The sequence below is a fragment of the Anser brachyrhynchus genome (assembly GCF_964034855.1).
Source record: "Anser brachyrhynchus genome assembly, chromosome: W".
In the NCBI taxonomy this organism is placed as follows: domain Eukaryota; kingdom Metazoa; phylum Chordata; class Aves; order Anseriformes; family Anatidae; genus Anser; species Anser brachyrhynchus.
In genome coordinates this window covers 27,121,044-27,139,341 of record NC_137704.1, presented here as the reverse complement: position 1 = coordinate 27,139,341, position 18,298 = coordinate 27,121,044, and the positions used below count along the sequence as shown (strand labels likewise).

At 41.1% G+C, this 18,298-nt stretch overlaps 1 protein-coding gene across 14 annotated transcripts in view; it reads left to right on the top strand.

Annotated features, from left to right (window-relative positions):
- Window positions 1-18,298, top strand: part of ALPK2 (alpha kinase 2) — an 88,991-nt gene that overhangs the window by 58,449 nt on the left and 12,244 nt on the right. For 10 of the 14 annotated variants that reach the window (XR_013942741.1, XR_013942742.1, XR_013942743.1 and 7 more), the window contains one exon: window positions 2,072-2,306. The exons of the other annotated variants lie outside the window; for them this stretch is intronic. The gene's annotated coding sequence lies outside the window, so the exon portion shown is untranslated. The remainder of the gene's footprint in view (window positions 1-2,071; window positions 2,307-18,298) is intronic. 14 annotated transcript variants of the gene reach the window in all.

The window sequence follows — 18,298 nt, the reverse complement described above, 5'->3', positions numbered from 1 at the left end:
TCTGAAAAATGTGATTCTGTAAGATGTAGAGATTTAAAGGGAAATTACTGAGGCACCAGTCCAAGGAGACTCCCATCCTGCAGTCCTGTGAAATAGACATTTAAACACTTTCTTTTACTTCGTTTACTTAGATTACCAGCCTCAGAACTTAACTGTTGTACTAATGGCCATTCACATATGAGAACTTGAGCTATACCTTTATGGCTTTACTCAGCCTCTATCTTTAATGAGCTTACAGTGAATGCTTTTAGAATTAAACTGATCTGGGGTTGGCTGTTTTATCTATGGAAAATTTTACAATCCCCCAGCTGTGGGCTTTCAGACTAATCTTGGTCAAAGTTTTAGGCCACATTTTATGGAAAAAACTGACACGTATCTAATGATGTATATGAATTTGTCCCTTTGCTATGACATAGTAATTTCTGTAAAGCTATGCTGATTTTTGTCAGTTTAGGGTATGACAATTACATTTGTGAGAGGAAATTGCTACAGGAATTACTGGGCTGGAAGTGGGCAAAATTAGTATTTGTTTGTCTTTTTATTACAAATTCCTACAATATTCCAGAGGCAACAACCTTCATGAATATTAAAGGAAGCACATTTTCCTGGCACTAATACTACAATATAATAGGCAAAGGTAAGGTGTATATAGCACTAGGACAACTTAGATCACAGCAGTGAAAATTTTGTGACCCTTGTTAGTCAACGGCTAGGGGTTAAAGATTACCTATGCTGGTCATTCTGACTACTAGATAGGGAAAGATTAACTTAAAGCATTATGAAGTAGAGCAAAGGTATTTAACCTGGAAAACATGATCTCTCCTGATTACTTCTGGGGCTCAGTAAACGAAATTGATTTGAGTTTCCCAATCATCAAACTCATTACATCAGTTCTAGATCATCCTGGCATTCCTCACAACAGTTCGCCATCTGACAGATCAGACACAAAGAATTCAGGTTGAGGATTATCTTCAGATTAAATAAAATGGTACAAAGTCCAACTAACAATGTGCCATCCATGAAATTTATGTGTTCCCCCAGCAAAATAGCTGTGGATAGAATTTAAGTAATTTGTTGTAAGCAGATGGATAACACAGGAAACCTGTGTTCATTTACCTAACCCTAGGGGCAACTCCTCACCCACCAAGAAGACTACTCCCTCAGAAAACATTGTTACTTTCTCCTTAGCTTTAAGTCTTTTGCTGAGGTCAGCGATACTGCTTCCACTAGTTTGAGAAATTGATTACCAATCAATTAATTACCAATCAGACAATCAGATATTATCAGAGACACAGAACTTCATTTTTCCTGCCAACCACTTCTGCAACCTATGCATTTCAGGCAAAGCATTAGCCCTATAAATCATGAATCACAGCAGATCAAATTATTTAGTAATGGATGTTTACAAAGAATGTGAGATAAGTTTTTTGTAACCTCTCTTCCTTCCTAGATGCTACCAGGAGGTCTGTAGACCTCCCCCTCTACATACAGCCAGCTGTAAGCACTGAGTGGTAATGGCTCTACAATTGCCATGCCCCTACATTGTTCAAACTGTTACTCTGAATTTGAGTCAGTGAGTATCAGTTCACTATGCTGCTGTATGATTTATTTTGGTCTGCCAGTCATTAAACACATAAAACTTAGTAGAACAAGTGGCTCTGTGATCAGAGAGATTTGTACCAACACTTCTCTCTTGCCACAATTTCAACTCTTCCCGTACTGTGGTAGATACTGACGTGTTACACACATGGGGTGCAGAAAGCGTGATCTTTGAACAGTAGGCATGGGCTAATCATTTCAAGACTAGAGCTCTAAATCATTTTGGAGTCTGAACCCCAGTAGTGTTATTATCTTCAGAATTTGCCATGATAAGTCAAATCTTTGCTCAGTAGTGGCCAATGCCACCTACCTCAGAAAAGAGAAGAAAACAAAACAAAACAAGTTAGCACTTGTTCCACAGAGGAAAAGGCCTTAACATCTTACTAACTTTTGCTCATGTGTGTTCAGTGTCAGTGTATCTGTGTGATACTTTTACACCCAGCAGAGAAATGATTCAGAATTTTACCTGCAGGCTTTACCCCCCACTCTCACGCCTGAGAGGGAAAATAGCGTGGGTGGGACCCTCGGAGGCAGCAGAACCTTCCGGAAGGCGCCCTCCCGCCACAAGGGCCTGCGGCTGGAGGGAGGTCAGCGGCTGCGGTCTGCAGGGAGGAGATGCACGTTTTCTCCCTATGTTTTCTGCTCCCTTCGGAGCCATCTCACTGCAGCTGTCTTTGGCCTGCTTGGACCTGCTTGCAGAGGACATGGTGAGTGTCGGTGGCCTGCGAGGCAGAGGTCTGTAGCCTCGTGGGGCTGTGGCCTGCCGGCCCGGCCAGCTGAACCCAGAATGTCCCTTTCTGGAAGGATAGGTCTGACCACCCATGGGAGGGAAAAGCAACCCACGGGTGAATTCAGCTACGGTTGTCTGCACCAGAGCAGGTAATGAAAATGTTGTAGAGAGTAGGAGTAGGCTGGAAAGGGTGCCTGGCACCTTTTGCTTGCTATAATCGGTTCTGATTAATCATTGCTTTAACTTTTCTGTGTGTGGTGAAGTTAATTCTGGATATGGGTAGTCACAATGTGCTTTGCCTCTGTCTCCCACTGTACTTCAGGTGAAGCATTTCAGGTAGTACAGCTCAGCATAGGCTTTGGCATGCTTTTTATTATTTTTGTCTTTTGATAAAATTTTAGACTCAGAAATTGGTTGAAAAATCATGACACTGTTTTCATAATTCTGTGTTGAAAATTTAATCCATCCTTCTGCTACCAGTTTGAACTTGTTCTGGACAAATTGTGACTGGAAAAAGAACTCCCTAGAATTGACCTATATACCAGGAGTGCATTGAGCCAAGAAGTAGCTAAGTTAAGGGTACTTAAATGGAGCTTAGCAGGGCTTTTTCCCCTCTTCGTTATTCCTCTACATCTGTTATAAGAAGCAACAATAATGTGGCCGTAATATCAGTGTTTTGGAGACAAAAAGCGGGGACAAAATCAAAAAATGTTAGTTGTTATCTCATATGACATTGTAGACGTTTCACTTGCCAAATGTAATCTTTACATAGATCTCACGTTTAGTCTTCTCAGGTAGTAGTGTTCCTTAGTTGACTAACTCACTGTCCTAAGCAGCACGAAGTTGAATTTCATGTGGCTGTTCTAGTCCTGGATGCCATAGCTCTGCTGAACTGAGATACTTGTCACAAAACCTTGATTTCAAGGCCACAGAAAAAGAATCTGCTGTTTCTTTTTCTAGTCTGTCTGAGTAGTCATGTTTCTGTCAACGAAGAGTGTGTGTAGGGGAAGGGTATAGGCATCTTGAGCACAGCTGTCCCTATTTGCTCAGATTAATGCAGGTGGCTAGAGTCAGGCATCATAATTTCTCTTTATGTGTTGAAGGACATTTCTACAGGGAAAAGAGAACAAGGACTAAAGCAGGGAGAAAAAGCAGCTGCTTCTGTGAAAAGAGATCTTTCTCTCTTTCAAACAGAAAATATTGATATATTGGTAACTGGAGAATGCTATGGAAGGGATATTGTTTCAGGAAGCAGAAGCTGGTTTTCAGTTTGAAGCCTGAATGGCGTCCTTTAACTTGGCCAGTGAGATCTATGCAGTTTGCGTGTTGCGGATAACTTTGCACATAAAAACAACAGGTGAGTAAAACATGGATCTTGAGCTCAAATTTTAATGAAGTGTTAGCAATTCTGGGCAACTTTGAGAACTGCAACATCAATTAACAAAAACATTGGAAGAGGAATTGTTAATGTTCTGGCTGCAGAAGCAGGCTTTAGGAGTTATACTATTGTTGAGACAAAGAGAAGATGAGTAATTCTTCAGTAAAAGCGGGTGCAATGGTGGCTCGGGAACCTTTCTAGAGACTTTTGAATCCTTGGATTCAAAGCGGATAGGTCTTCAGAACAGTCTCTGTTAAATTGTAGAAGCTTACCTATGCACTGGGTATTAAATTTACTGGATAGTAATGGCACTAGAATTATTGCAACTGCTCATCTGGACTGACTTGGCTGGAGTAAGTTTCCAATTGACAATTAATGACAATTAAAGCAGGAAAGTTTTGGTCTTACACCTGTGGGTGTAATGTGGTTACTCTGAGGTGTTAATATTCAGCAATTAAAACTGCAGGAGTTATTGTTCCCTTGGCATATATCAGATTTTACTTTTTTTTTTTTTTAATGGAATGCGTATCTGTAGATGGTAGAAAATCAGCTGGATTTGAAGTAAATCACCAGTAAACTTATGTCTGCCCTGCCTCCCCCAGTCTCTATGCCTGGGAATTGACCTAAAATTTCTGAGGGTGGAAAAATAAGGAGGTTTGTGGTTAACAGAATGAGAGGTGATCTTATGTTCAGATGGCCTGGGTAGGTGTGATAACCTGGGTCTATGCCGCATGTGCGGTTTCTGTGTTGTGTATTGGAGGAAGGTTTTCTGGGCAAGACTGTTCAGGACAGAGTAACACAAACTTTTTCATATCGGCTCCTGGAAATCTCTGCATTTGCAGTCTACTAACTGAGCAGTGTGGCACAGAGTTCCCAAAAACACTTGTCTGAGGTGTAATTCCAAAATCAATGTTGATCAATGAGGCTTAGGTATTCATGTCCCAGCAATGTGTTGGGTAAAGTGCTTGAATTCCAAAAGTGAAGCTACATCATTTCCAAAGACATATATGAATGAAATGCTGGAAAACTTTCTTAGGGGAAACTGATCTGTCCCAGGTTTAGCAAGGGCAGATTCCACCGGTATCAGGTTCCCAAGAAATGATGACTCTTTCCTACCCCATAGACCATGCTTAACTAATGTTCGCCTCAGGGGCTTGTTACCCTGCAACAGATGGTAGCACACGTAAATGCGTTTTGGTATCTTACAGAAATCTGGTGTAGCATACCATAACTTTGGAGTCTAAGAAACAACCTTTTTAAAAGTTGTTTTTTAATATTGAACGTTAACAGGCATGCTTTTGATGGTGTTTGAGAACATCCTATCCTGTACCTTGCCAGGAAATGTTTGCCTTGAAAAAGGAAACATACAGTATTGTGGTCCTTCCTCGTGTATATTCATATACTCTGTTGGCCTGTGTGCAAATGTAGGCTTGTTTTTGAGAGGAAGAACTCAGTGTAAAATGGGAAGAGTTATACAGCATTGTGCTCAGAATGCATTTAAAAGGCAAATGAATTTGAAACATCTTCATTTTTTCTGTGCTTCTCTCCTTACTATTTCATTGCTTTGGTATTACTGTTAGAAAAGGAAATGAATTTGACCAGCAAATTAGTTCCTAAAACCCCAATGTGGGGGAGTGGGGAGGAAAATTTCAAGTTCAGTTTGCAACAGATGGCTAGTTGAAATATTTATATCTTGAAACAAAAATATTTTTATTTGGAAATGCAACTGAGATGTTTCAGTAATTTTTTTTGAAACAGGATTAGCCTGTAATATTGCATATAGGGACTATACTTCATAGCCCCCATAATGCAATATGACATTCCCCTTTTGGAGAATCACTGATAACTTGTTGTTTCTCAGAAAAAAACCACACATATCTAAGCTACAATTTTTTTTAAGTCATGCAAACTTATTGAAATATATGTTTAGTCTCAGAGGAGTTGTCTGGAGCTGAAGAAGTTTGAATTTTCTGGCCTTTATTTTTAAAAGCTTAAAGTTTCTACTGGCAATAAAATAAAACATCACTTTCCACGTTCGTTGTTTTTCTGTTGTATTGGAAATCAATTCAACATGTTCAATTGCTGTTTCGGTAATATAAGTAGATTAAACTCTTTTCCTATGTAGAAGATAGGCTTGAGTTTATATAAAGACCAAGTAAAAATTAGTTATTTTCTTGCTGAAGTGAAGGGTCTTAAACTATGCAATTTGTAGTCATTTCAACACTTTCCTTTCTTGGCTTATTCAGGGATTCAGAAATTATATATATATATATATATAGTGTATATATATAATTTTTTTTAACCTGTAAGCAGAATATATTCTTAACTTTTTATTTGCAGGATAAATTCTGTATGAAATGAAATTGCAACTCACCTGGTGTTCCTAGAATACTCTTCAAAACCTGTTTTTCTTCTGAGGAAATTTATTATGACTGGAAGAAAACAAAACAAAACAAAAAAACCCACCACATATGCAAAGCTTAGTCTTTATCCCCAGTGGAGAGTGGGTTATTTTCTCCTGACTTTAGCTGATGTTTTTCCAGCTTACTTTCAAACCATATCCTACTGCAGCTATCTTTGAAACTGCGTGCTGAGTATGGCAGTGTACAAAGGTGGCATTTGTATCCACTCTGCCAAAACGACAGGCTCTATGTGCTGCTCTGGGGTCAGAATAGACCTTTTCTGTGGAGTTTGTTAAAGATTACTCAGTCTGAAATGTATCAAGAGCAAGTCTTCTCTTTGATTTGATCGTTACTGTGGGTATTATTTCTCCAGGACTTGTCAGCTCTGGTCTGCTGTTTACGCTTGTGATAGGACTTAATTTTTCATGGTGGCATTTGGCAATGTCTGTTTGCTAGAAAAATTATTGCAGCTTCAACACCTGCGAGTAGTTTCAGTCGCTAGGAGTGTGCTCTCCTGTTACAGCTGTTAGGCTGCTCAGTTTTGTGAGCACAGTGCTGTTCCTGGAGTGAAAGAGCTTGTAACTGCAGTGCTCCGACTCTCCTGGCAGACTGACAGCATGCTAAATTGAGGTATGCTTTACTAAGACACGGTCACTGATGCAGGGAGAAACATGTATTTTAATGTCGTGAAATATGCCTTCTGGTGGGGAAAATGTGCATGCGTTTCCAGTGTCACTGGTGAATTAAGCTACGATATTCTTATTGATAGCTTATTTGAGCCATTTCACGTACATGAACTTGAGAACGTTAAATATTAATCATTCTTATCAGCCCTCTGTAAGCAGTAAGTCAGAGCCCTGTTTTAACTTCAGGTAAATGAACAAACGAACTGGGGCGAATCGTGAAACTAAGTGATATATGTAGCAAGATTCAGTTTGTTTCACAACTCCTAAATGCTGGTGGAACATAAAGTTCCATTTTAATTTAGGATTGGTGAGTAACTCAGCCAGACACAAGTAAAAGGTGTGTGCGCAAGCTACGTTGATTGTGTATTATAATATATATTAAGTGAAAGTAAGGGAAAAAATGGGATGGATTGTGTGTTAATGTGATCTCGAGAATACAAGCTGTGTCCAGAACTGCACTGAAAAATCTGAGCAGGATTAGTTATCTGTCTTCTAACTGTGTCCGATTTCTTCCTAAAGAAGCAATGAGAAAATAACCTTGCCCTATCAGCTTATAAGACTACTGAAGAGTAGCTGCAACAGTAAGATCCTAAGATCTTGGTTTAATTCAGGTAGCGAGGGATGACAGGAGGTCTTTGGTAACCTCCTGCTCAAAGCAGGGTTAGCTGTAGGGTCAGACTAAGCTGGTCAGGGCTTTGTCCAGTTGGGTCTTGAAATCCTCCCCAGGTAGAGACTGCACAACTCAGCTTGACCAGATGCGATCTGGTGGATCAGCTGTGCAAGTTCCAGGTACTGAGCAAGGTAACAGCAGCTGAAACAGCTGCTCTTTGGCCTGAAGCTTCCCACGGGAAATCTGTGACACAGCTGCCTGTTTTTGGACCTACACACAGAATATAAGTTTTTTCTTTCAAATGTTTGTATGCCAAAACATTTCAGAGGTGCTGCGTTGTTGGAACAGCAACCTACTGAAATCAGGGGAGCTTCCTATGGAGTGGGGCAGGTGCAGAGAGCTCTCTTCTGGAAGTCTGCAGGAAGTCACGGCCGGCGGCTGAAGGGGCTGGGTGAGCAGCACGTGCGCGTGCTCTTCCACAGGCCTATCGCTTTGGGGCCGGCAGCACTGGCCGATGCGTTCTCACTCGGAGGGTGGTGAGGCACTGGAACAGGCTGCCCAGGGAGGTTTGGATGCCCCATCCCTGGAGGCATTCAAGGCCAGGCTGGATGGGGCTCTGGGCAGCCTGCTCTAGTGGTTGGCAACCCTGCCCAGAGCAGGGGGGTTGAAACTAGGTGATCTTTAAGGTCCTTTTCAACCCAGGCCATGCTATGATTCTGCTGCTTGCTGATTGAATGGAAACAACATCTGAAGTGCTGCATGGAACAGTGAAAATGAGAGTTTCTTCCATATGGATTTTATAGTTCCAGTAAAAGACAAACAAGAACTTGATGAGGGAGCACAAGGAAACAGTGGGAGTTTCATTCTTTAAATGTGCTAGTAGCTAATCTGCCCTAGTATGTTGTGGGGTTTTAGTGTTTTGTTTTTTTCTTTTTTCCTTCTCTCTGTGTGTGGTTGTTGGTGGTGGCTTTTTTGTTTGCTTGTTTTTGGGGCAGCTCATGCTGCTGGATCGGGGACCTGTGCGGGGAGCTGCAGGCAGTCGACGTGGCCTCGGTTGTGACAGGCACCGGTGAACGTTCGGGGGAAAGCCCTGGGGTAGCGCTTCTGGCAGAGTTCCTGCTGGCTGCCGTGGGGCCAGAATTTCACCCGCTGCATAGAATCACAGGTTTGGGCTGGAAGGGACCTTAAAGAAGAGGAGGGCAGGGGCGCTTCCCACCAGACCAGGTGGCTCGAAGCCTGTCTGAACAGTTCCAGGGATGGGACACCTGTTCTGCCACAATTTTCTGCCACAACAGACAGTTATTTTATGGTTTAAAGGATTTTACTGGGAAGTGTGAAGGTGAGAGACTCTCTCTGTTAGAAGGAGCATGTGGTTACAGTATCTATTGGTGTCCACAGGTTCCTGGGAACTGCCTGAAGCACCTCAATCCCACACAGAGAGGTTTTTTCAAATACAGTTTTTCCTGAAGCACATCATTTGGCAAAATACTTTGGCTCAAGTGGAAATTTCAAACCTAAACAAGTTTCTACTTCATTTCTAACTGCATTTTTATTTAATTCTTGAAAGCTGACATGAACGTTGTGATTTGAATTAAAATGAAAAATGTTGCTTTTCAAGTGTTATTTAGAAGTACTATACTTTTGTTTTTATTTCATTGGCATGAAGGTGTGTTTTTGTTTAAGTCCAGCTTTCGGATATGGTTGTGAACACGAGGGGAACAGAGAATATTGAGCACAGACCAGTGAAAGGTGCTATGTTTTGTTTGAGTTCTCTAGTCCAGCACCTATTGATAGAACGCTAATTGGAAAGGATGAGTATTGGATTATGTCCTTAGTTTTTAATGAAAATTGGTATTTCTGTTTCTTTATTTCAGCTATTTTTAAGAACAAATTTTTCCATGTGTTTCATACATAACCCTTATAACAAGTTCATTTGGTTGGCCTATTAAAACCAGTGATGTGACAATTCAGATTTCAAGACTTGAGGGTGGGCGTTGGTTTATTTATTTTTTATTTATAATCTTGCTAGCTATAGCTCTGGAGAAATCATCACTTGGGTGATGGTGCCCTAACTCAGGTTAGAGCAAAAGATTATCAGAGAAACATAGATTTGCTGATTCTTTCTTTCACAACCTAATAACCTGATTCTTCTCTTTTGTTACATAAACACCATTGTATGCTTTATGAATGCTCAGAATACTTGGAGATAAAATATTCTCATCTTTCACTTGATCTACTTCAAATCTATGAGTCTTGGTGCCTGACTTGCTGATTATTGAGCTAAACTTTTTTTTTTGGTGGTGTTGTTGTTTATTAATAGCTTTTGGGAACACAAAAGAGATGTAAATTGCATTGAAATGGTTTCTGAGCAATATACTTATAGGCAAGAGTGTTTCTTTAGCCATAACAGCTGCTTAGTACTTGCTGTCCCCACCTCAGTTGCTGTAATAAGCTGAAACCTCGAAGTGGGATGATACACATGGAAGTCAAGGTAGCCCCGTGTCTGCTTGAACTTCTGCTGAGAGATTGCCCTTGTCCAGGTATGTTAAGTGTGTAAGAAACGCCAGCATATTAAGAATCCATTTTCTGGGTATTGTATTCTTGCACATGCCAAGCAGCACCTGATTTCATGATTATCCCAACAAAGCTGGTGGGGTTCCTGAGGATCTTTTAGTGGAAAAATCAGAGCTGTGATTTTGGATTTCATTGATCGTGCTGATTACTTACTTGTTTCTAGTCAATCTAAAACTGTAACAGCGGGGGGAAGGCGATCCACTTTGCTTTTAGGAACGTGTGTACCTAGTCTGAGATGTCTGACAGTATAATAAATTGCAGAAGTTTGGCGGTGAGGGATAAACTGATGCTGGGAAGGAGTTGGAATGCTTTCTGCTCTTGTAAAGAAAAAAACCATGCAACTCAAATCTAAAGGATGCCCTGGCACATACGGAAGGGAAACTTGCTTGATACATTTTTTTTTTTTTTGATTTGCAAGACGTTTAACAAACTTTTAGAAAACTGAGGCTGACATGAGACGAAGGGGAAAGTCTTCATATAACAAAATGTCAACCTATCGGAGAGGAAACAAAATGGGGAGTGGAGACAGTTGTTGTCAGTTCAGTCTCTGGAGTTCCTCAAAGGTACACAGGAAGCTTTCAGTAGATTCTAGGATATCATTGCAGGATGCAACAGGATTTTACTGATTCCCGGTTTGAGGTTCTTGGGTGTTTTTAGCCTCACCAATAGAAATCAGTAACCAGGACAAACAAGCTACTCAGCGGATGACCAGGTGGGCTGACTGACTGGTCATTGGACTCCTGTCCTTCACTGTATGGACAGATTGGCTCAAACAAAGATATTTAAACAGATGCCTATGGCACAGATAAGAGGTGGTATGGATATATGTGTGCGTATATGCACTGGCCTTAGAAGGAAAAAAAAAAAAAAAGGCATTTTTTTCTTACCGAGCATCCGACATGAAAACATGACGACAGTTACTTTAGCAGAATAATTTGAAGTTTCTGTGACAGCCAAATGAGTCTTAGTTTTCTCTGTTAAATGTCACTCATGCTGATGTTGTTGCTAGATATTGTTTGTCACTCATGCTGATGTTGTTGCTAGATATTGTTAAGATTTAAAGTGCTCTGGATTTTCTAAGGTAACTCTCATTTGTGCTTGCAGTAGGCATAAAGACCTCTGACTTGCACTGAATACTGTATTTGCTTTCCTTCTAAGTGCAGCTTGATGTGAACTGCTGCTTATTCTAGCAATCCTGCTAGTTCTTTTTTTTTTTTTTTTTTAAAGCTCCTTATGTAGCCTCATTTCTTTTTCTGGGAGACAGATGTGTGGATCTGTACCAGAAACACTTGTGTATGAGTCGCTGTAGATTGAACTAGCACTGGATACAAAATGTAAGAAACTGTCACTTCCTCAACTGCAGTGAATATATCACAAATACCCTCTGAAGTGCTCTTAATTGCTTCCACATATTCTTTTTCTTTCCAGTGAGGTTAGATGTTTGTGATAGACTTTGTCTTGGTACTGTGAACAAAGGGGGCAGGAGCAGGCATGCAGTGTCTTCAGACTTCCGACGTGGGCTAAAAGAAGCTCAGGAGTGGTTGTGGCGCTGTTTCTTCATCTCTTCCTTTTCTTGTAGAGCCAAGTGAGAGCTGTGTAAGTGTAAGGTAATATTAAGAAAACGCATTTTTGGAATGAAGTTGGAGGGAATGTTCCCATCAGTATTGCTCAGAGCAAAGTCTGGCTCTGTGCTTACAACTGCAGGGGATGGAAAGTCAAGTTTTTATCACCAGAAGTACGAAAATACTAAGCTACGTTTGCTGATGCTGTTGGAAGACTGTTTTTGCCACATAACAAATTTTCTCTTTCTGGGGTTCTTATCAGTTGTTCTTTATGCCAGTACACTGCCAAGCTGTAGCTAGCAGCAGCTACTGCACAGCACCTCTGCGCCTCTTGTAGTGCATGTCCTGGTGCAGTGGAACTGCCTGCATAGAGATTGAAAATGCAAGAGAGCACTTGTCAAATCCAGGTCTCTGAGGAACGCTTTGATTTGTGTTAGGCCACTTCCCTGTAATGGTGCAGTACCTGCCTCTTTCATGGACTAATCCTCACCAAATACTGGGTGACTGGCAAACTCTTCTCGTTGCTCTTTAGGGATGGTACAGTTGTTACAGATCAAAGGCAGAAAGGAGCAAAAGGAAGATGTTTCCCAACTCACCGTCAAGTAGTCAAGTCTGTTATAAAAGAGGAAAAAAAACTTTATTTAGGCTGCATGCATTTTTTTTAAACGTAGAGGCACAGTTGAGAAATACAGTCTGAGATGTGTATGTTGTAACAAGTCGTTGAGATAACGAAATGTTACCGTGATTTCTATTTAAATCATTATTAAATAATCACAGTGAACTATCTGCATGTTTGAGTAGGAATCAGAGCTGTTTAAAACTTGGTAATATTCTTAACAGCTGTTTTTCACAGAAATAAAGCACTGGGACATAAGAAGTGATTGAGATGGTAGAAGACAGAAAGGGTTGTTAGTGGTCAGAACAGGTAACACTCAGCTCTGCTCCAGATGGACTGCAGAGGAAGGAGATCGCTAGGTTAGCACCAACTATTAATCCCTAGCTGCTTCAGAGTGTTTTTTTCATTTTTCTTTGTGTAAAGAAACCCTTAAAACCTAAGGGTATGTTCTGCATTAGCATACCGAAATAGTGAGAAGTACAGCAGAGAAGCATCTGTCCACTGCATGCAACTGATATTTGCCAGGTATTGATCTAGTGTCCAGCACTGTTATTCTTTAACTTTAGCCCAAGGTTCAAAGTTTTGTCTTTTGTTTAAAAACTGATTTCAAAGGGAGGTCGTGTCCTCTAGCTAATCCAGACGTGATAGAAGTCTGTGGAATAGAAATAGAGTTTACTGCAACCTGGAGGAAAGCTCAGAAGCCTGTACAGAACCCCTTATGGCACTGAGATGTGTACGCATCCACCCACGCTGCAGTACATAGTGAGCCTGAAAAAGTGACAAAATGTGGCAAGTAATTAGTCCAAATTAGCAGAAAAGCAGAAGCCCCAGGTTTTTCCCACCTGTTTGTGCACATGCACAGCAAAAATGGAATTGTGGTTATAACTGCTGCAGTTGTATCTATACTAGCTTCGTCTGCAAGTCTAGATAGTACAATACTGCTGGAAACCGGAGTACAACTGTTATGGTTGTATCTGGGCTATGTGCAACGTTACTGTGTCTTGCTGACGCTGGGTTGCTTGCACTAGCTTGAGGCAGTGGTTATTGCCCACATTCCTGTATAAATGGGCATTACAGCTGAATTTCTCGTAACTCAGAGTGAGTGCGTTCAGCACTCCATGAGGTCAAGCTCACTGTATTCAGGTTCAAAGGAGATTTTCAAATTTATCACGTTCAAGCTGGGCGAGGATTAGATTTAAAATTGCATGGTTAACCTGATTGTTCTTTGTTAATATATATCCTTGCCACTTGATATTCACAGTCTTATTTTAGGGATCTAACTCAGAAACCAGTTTTGATTTCCACAAAGCCAGTGGCAGTGCAGATGCTCCTCTGCAGGCTGGTTAAGGGCAACTGGGTTGCAGAGCAGCTGTTGAGAGGAGCCTTCTCCTGCACTGTGCTTAGGAAAACCAGGTATGTTTGTCACTTACAGCCACTGTGTGTTACCCAGTAATTTCTTTGCAAGGTCCTCAGCTTACTGTTTGGTTGTAAAGTAGTCTATCAAGGCACAACATTGAATGTCCTGCAAATCTAACACAGGTCTGTCTCCCGTTCAGGTCTTGTAACTCATGGAGCGAGAATACTGCATACCCCAATGGATCTGGACTTAGCTAGTGGAAAATCCAGCTGCTAGAAAGGTGGCCCTCATCTTCCTCTTTGCTTTCATAGTGCAACTTGCTGGAAATCATAGATGTTTGAACCAGCTTCTGAATTATTTAGCAAAATATTGTGCAAGTTATCAGAATACTTAGAAATTTGGAAATATATTGAATAACTACAGGCATAGAATTTTAAAATGGTCACATTGTTATACACTACTGATAGAGAATTGTCAAAGAGGAAAATGCACGGAAACTTAAAGTAAAAAGCATTGATAGTGTATTTATAGCGTTAAGATACGATGTATGGAGTAGAAGCTAATAGATACAGAGCAGTATATTTTTGATGATTATATCTTAAGATTATATTCTACTGCGCTTTAAACTGTTAAAAGTCTAATCAGTTAAGCTAGTGAAACCCAGAGCAAATAGCAGAAAGTAAGTTGGATGAAAATAGCAGGTGCATTTAAGCAAGAATAAGTTGAATTTGGTCAAGGCTCCGTAATCAAAGGGGAAAATAACCAATAGTAATTGTCAAGAGATTATTTATCGTTGTGATCCTTGTATCAGAGAGGTTTGACACAGGAGCATTTTCTGTTGGGTTACCATAGTGAACCCTGGGTTTCTTTCTCATGATACTATTATGTAGGAATATAAATGATAGTGGGTTTATGTAGAGTCAGTCCTGGAATGAAAGAAAAGCATGGAATTCAGCTCAATTTAAAACACTCAAGATTGCTGAAACAGTAAAGAGGCTAGCTTTGATAAGAGAGCACAGGACAGATTTTTTTAAAGAAATTTCTGCCTTTTGTGACTGCCAGTGCATTTTGAATGCCCAAATACTCATTAAATACAACTCTTAACTGCAAGTCTTAAACAGTAACTGTAACTTCCACATTGAGAATTGCTCCATTGTGTTATCCCCTACCTAATTAATGTTTTCATAGCTGTAATGTATTTCTGGGCCTTAACACAGGGTCTATCCCTCCAGCCATTCTGCAGAGCAGATGTAGTGGCCAAGCATAGTGAGACAGAGTTAATGCCATCGTGGCAGTGGGTGCCTGGTGCCGTTATCTGGCACTCACGTGCCCTCTTTTTCCTCTAGCTTCCCCTGGAAGCTGAGGTGTGTTGTTTAATTCCACACGTACAGTTGTGTATCTATCAGACGGCGTACGTTTGTACCAGTAGGCAGCTCTAAACGTTACCAGAAGTTCTGTACCAGCCTGCAGAGGTGATGGACTTTGCTCAGATTGTCACCAGTGACATAAATATGACTGTGCTTCTTGTCTCTTGTCTTCCCTCGGCTGGATCCAGAACTAGGGCTGGCTTCCACTCGAGGGAACCACCTCCAGAGGCTGTTTGCATCCAGGTTTTCTTGCCATGGCCCCATAGCAATCAGTCCCTTATTTGAGGAGTGTTCAGTGAGGCAGAGGTAAGGGTATGTGCTGACATCCAAACACACATCTAGTTATTTATATGCCAGGTTTCCAACAAAAAAGAGCCGTCTGCACTGTGGTAGGTCCTTGAGCTGTATGTTACTCGTGTTTTGAAAGTAAATTTGCTGGAAGCACTGCCGTTTGTCCTGCGTTTCTATTGTTTGGGCAGTCTGTTAACCAAGTCTAACTTGATCTGGTATGGTTGTTTTTATTATGACATAAAGTGTTGTTGGTTTTTATTTTTTAAAGGAATTAAGTTTGCTAGTTTAGGAGTTTGCTCTTGTTAGGATAGGAAATGTCAGAGTAGCAAAGAACCAGGTGTCAGGCCTAGGTAGGAGCATGTCCTCGCTGCTGATACAGCGACTGCAGCGTCTCCTAGGGGTGGCTGTGGCGCATTGTTCATGCGTGGGCATGGATTTCTGGTGTTAATACGGTAACATGCTGTTGTGGTTTGCTTGTTTTTAAAGAGCAGCAAAACCTTGCTAGAAGTATGGAAATGCCATAGACTAAGGATTTGCACAGGCATCTTCAGCCACTGAGAAAGCTCCACGACAGAATGGTCTGGGGTGGAAGGGCCCTTACAGCTGGGGTCTCAAAAGAGCAGGGTAGAGGGGGAGAATCCCCTCCCTTGTCCTGCTGGCCGTGCTGCTTCGGATGCAGCCCAGGATATGGTTGGCTTTCTGGGCTGCAAGCACACATTGCTGACTCATGCTGAGTTTTTCATCAACCAACACCCCCAGGTCCTTCTCATCAGAAGGCTTCCGCAGATTAATTTTCATTTCCAGTTAGAAACAAATGGAGTCTTATTGTCTTGTTTTTTAAACCTACTGGATGTAACTATGCCAAAACATTAACACAAGCAGGTATCACTGGAAAAGACGTGTATGTTGTGGTGGTCTTTGTTGGTTTATTTTTAAATCTTTGTTGTAAAGAGCCCCGGATAGTCCTGTGTTTCAGCATTACATGTAGTTCTTCACTTTCCAGTGCTAAGGTGTGTGCTCCTGCTACAGCTGAGTTCCAGTGCATGGGAGGATGCGATGTTAGTTGATGGCATGCACTTTGAAACATGCCACCCAGCTGCTCTAGCCCAGGAAGAGGTGGAGGCTGGGACAAAGGGGAGGAGATGGGGAAATCTTTGAGAAACCAGTGCCCAAGGGAGGAGAAGACAGACAGGCACAAGCAGTGTTTATACAAAGTGAATTAGCTGCTGCTCTAGGATCAGGACCATGTTGTGCACAGTCCAAGTTATGGAACCAGGGAATTAGTGTAAAGCAATTTGTGCTCTCAGCATGAAGGAGTCAGTAATCAATGCCGTCAACCTGTAAGCAGAAGCTTGTCTGTTTTGGCTTCGGCTTTCTGAACTGCATTGTTGGCACAGCTCAGAGACTACTGCATTAATAATTAAAGCAGACTAAGTCATGCTATGATTGTGAGTTGAGATGGTGTATCCAATACCACACACGTGCACATGGAAGCAATAGCTCAGCTGCAAAATCTAATAGGTTGAATCATCTAGGGGTTTGGTGTCTTTTCAGTAGTCATATGGCAACATTGGTGAGCTCAGAGTAACTTGATTTGTTACAGGCCTTGCCATCTGTTGGTAAGTTGACCGCTATTTCTGATGACATGGTGTTTCTGGGTCATATTGAGATTTACTCGTTTGCCTAGTCACCTTGCTAGCCCTCGTTCCTCTACCTGGACACTTGCTGAAGCTGATGGGGTGTTTGTAGCGATGGTGGTTTGTTGTTTAGCAAATGGCATCCGAGGGTAGCTGCACAAAAATGCTTGTGGCCCTTGATGTGTATTAGGCACATTGGATCTGTGTCTTTTGCAGGCTGTGCTTAATGCAAAGAAAATCCGTGAGTGCTAATTTACGTTCTGGTTCTGTATCCAAGACTAATAGACACCTTAGTGCTACTAGGAAGACAAGCAAGCTGAGGAGGAAAGTTCTGTATACCTAAGGCGAACTGTTAAGTCAAACATGCCTTGGTTACAATCAAGACGGCCACCCTGATTAGCAAAAAAGGCAACATGAGTTCCATTGCTGTTGGTGAGAGCACTGAAATGCAAAGACTCGCATTGCTAAACTCAGCTTTGTGCAGTCTATGAGGTTGTTTATCTGTACTGTGTTTTCTGTACTAGATATTATTGCGGGGTGCAGAAAGTGCTGTTGTAAACATATGAATATGCAGCAGAAATAATAGCATGTGTGTTTTTATTTTGTATGTGGCTTAAACAGGAAAAGCCTGCAAGCATGCTGCTTGCCTGGTCGCTGCAGAATTAGATAATCTGAGAACAGACTTCTTGGTTGTTGTGTTTCGACGGAGGGTTTCTGTTCCTGTACCAGAAATGATGATGCAACAGAGGGGATACCAATAAAAAGTTGGGAAAGATGCCAGTTTTGTATTTAGTCTTTACAGAACACCGCATAATCGCTGGCTTGTACTAGTTGTTCAAATCCTTATAGATAGAGAAGTTCCCTTGGATGGTGCCTTCTGAAGGTGGTTATGCGCCAGTGACTGACCAATAGCCACTGTAAACGTTTCTCAGTTTCACCTTACACATCTGGAAACCCTATATGCAGCAGTTTCGAGGAAACATTCAGGATCACAGAAAAATTTGGGAACCACTTTTACAGAAGCTGAAATAAATGGATAGTGCTTTTAACCATTTAGGAAGTAAATCAGGTACAGATGTGACTACAGATAGGCTCCCTTAATCATCTCCCAGGGTGAGAGCGCCTTACAGCAGGCAATTTTTTAAAATAAAACAAAGCTTCAGTTAGACAAAAAATATATTTGAAGTATAAAATGTTGTAACTTCCATAGTTCTTTATTAAATATTTAATTAAGTTGCATCATTTCATTACAACAACTTCATTTTGTCACATTGAGCTTCTGCTGTCAGGAAAAACAAACTACAATTTCGTTCATTTCTTTTCAGAAAATAAATGGAAAAAATGTTTTTCTTTTTTTTTTTTTGTCCTTAAACAAAACCTTTCTCCACAGTGTATCAAATCCAACCACAGTTTAAAGCTGTATTAATTGTGAAAATGAGCATTATTTATAAGTAGCATTTTAAAATCACTTTTATGTAGTCTGGTGTTA